This window comes from Cryptomeria japonica, chromosome 7 (genome assembly GCF_030272615.1).
Source record: "Cryptomeria japonica chromosome 7, Sugi_1.0, whole genome shotgun sequence".
Classification (NCBI taxonomy): Eukaryota; Viridiplantae; Streptophyta; class Pinopsida; order Cupressales; family Cupressaceae; genus Cryptomeria; species Cryptomeria japonica.
In genome coordinates, this window is record NC_081411.1 from 411,418,306 (window position 1) to 411,421,072 (window position 2,767).

A 2,767-nucleotide genomic window follows, 5' to 3' on the forward strand; every position below is an offset into this window, starting at 1 on the left:
TACAATTAATTTTATCTTATCCACTTATACATTCTATCAAAGCGCCATTCATACATGCTAACACTAAACATGAAACATAAGAATAAAAGCATCACATAACACCAAGATGATCTTGGAGTTCACCTCTAAAGGGCTACATCTTCGGGTCTGCTCAACTGCAAGACCCCTCTGATAATTAATAAAGTTAAGAATACAAGAGGTTCTCATTATTTACAATCCTGCCATCAAGGCGAAACATAATCAATATACAAACGACCACATCGGTCAATAAATACATAAATGATCCCTGAAAAGGAAAGGATCCATCTGAACATAATCAAGCATATACAAAGGTCCACTAGAGCATCCACAAAATTGAGTCATCGTAACCCAAGGTCTAGCATGAAATCAGGTAATCATCAGGGTATAAACAACAGGACGACCTACAAACGTGCTCCTATCAAGACAATACAACCACACACTAACGAACGTAGGGACAAGTGTCATCACACAACCTGGTATGGCTACCATGGCAGGTCTTCATAGGTTCTGGCTCCATACACTGGGTTACCCTGGCAACCTAATCCGAGCCTTCGGCCCATCCAAGCCTCATGTGGACCCACACATCCTCTCGTGAAGACAAGGATGATGCTTTGCCATTTCAGGCCTTCTCACAACATGTCGAGTCTGTGTTAGCACTTGTCCCATGTGTGAAGCATAATTATCTTACTTAGAGATTAACATTCTAATCTACTGTTAGGTTATCACTTATTAGACTCACTTTTGATGGGTTACCCAGCAACCACTTTGGGCACGGGCCCCCAATCGAAAGCCACTTTCCCATACGACACTAGACTATACTCAAGCGACCTCAGAAACCAAGGAACACACAAGGTCAAGCAAACGGTGTTCAAAAAGGAGGGAACAACCATTTGGTCAAACACAACTCAAAAGAGGTACACTTACTAACGGTACTCTAACCAGAGACCTGACCAACTATGGTCAACCACGAATCATCATTTGACGCCCACATAAAGGATATGACCAATACAACAACACAACAAAATAACAGTCAACTCGAGTCCGAGGACAGAAACAGGTACCCAAATCAATCCATGCAACAGAGTCCAATCTAACAATTCAAGGCTTGCCATTAGATAAGCAAAAGTGAATACAGAAACGAAATTAGCATAGGCAACAATCAGGAAGGACAATTTTATTTCCCATTTATTTAATCAATAAAGGTCGATCAAGTTTGCTACATGATCTAAGTTTCCAAAATACACTAACAGGAAATCATCATTGCGAGGTGAATACAATACCACAATTTGCAATAGTACCATTTGTCTATTTCTCAAAACAGAAGAAAATATAATTAAACCATTCATTTTACTAAATGAGATTATCAGTAACTTAACAATTTTTCCAAATGATACTTAATTAAATTCCCAATTATACCAATAGCACGTCGTTTAAATTCATAATGTCCAATGATTAAATATTCATTTCTAACATTTCCAGATGACCCATAACATTCAGATCTTCAAATAATATATATACTCCTGAATAATGTATATTTTATCTCTAACATTTTTCCAATTTAAATAATATTCTATCTTTTTCCAAAAGATACTTTCCTATTATTACAAGTCCAAAAAGATTAAATATTAATTTTTATATATATATATATATATATATATATATATATATATATATATATATTCTCATTAATAAATATATATTAATAATAATTAATAAATAATTAAAAACTTAATAATTAAAAAAATACTTTTTAAATTAATAATTTTTATTTTTTAACTAAAAAATTAAATAAAAAAAATACAAAAGAGGCGGCGAGGGCGATCAGGCCCACCTCCCTTACGCGAGGGTTGGGCGGCCGTGCCCTAGCCGCTGGGCAGCGCCACCGCGGTGGACGTAGGTCTCACAGCGCCCACGCGGCCACCGCGAGGGTCGCAGTTCCTGCGGCCACCGCGGGGGTCGCAGCTTGCTGCAGCCGCTGGTGGTTGCGGCCTGCGCAGGGGGAGGAGGCGACGAGTTGAGCCTCCGTTCGCTGCTCCTCCAAACCCCAATAAAAATAATTTCATTTAAAATTTGGATATTTAGTTTAAAAACAAATTCGATTTGTAATATACATAATTTTTGTTTTATGATTTTCTTTTCTAAAAGAAACAAACCCCCATTTTGATTAAAACAGTCTCATAAAGAGACTTAAAATAAAATTTTCCAGCAAGAAGAGGTTTTTTTTTTTAAATGAGAGAATTTGTTGAAAAACCTTTCCAATAAGCAATTTTTTTTTTTTTTTGGCACAAGGCAACTTAATTTTCAAACAAAGATTCAAGAAATCAACCAACCTTCACTAATTCCACTATGATTCATAATCTTGAGGCAATCAATGGAGAAAATAAAACCAAAATAGCATGAAGAACATCCAAGCCCTTTTTTTTTTTTAAATTTAAACAATAACTAAATTGATAAACAAAATTCCTACCTCAATAAGCATTCCTGGAAAGGATCTGATGGAGAGCCCCAATCCACAGCTCAAGAAATCCTTCTCCTTCCAAAATCCCCAAATTTTCCATCCAAAATATTTTTCCAACAAAAAAAATCAATCCCTCTTATTTTCCAAAAGTCTAGGTTATATGGGAGAAGTTTGACCAAAAATTTATTTTTGGAATTAAAAATATTTTATTTAAAATAAATCCCAAAAATCATTCTTTTAAACTATATCAATAAATTAAATTTGTTTTTCAAATAAAAATTGATTTTC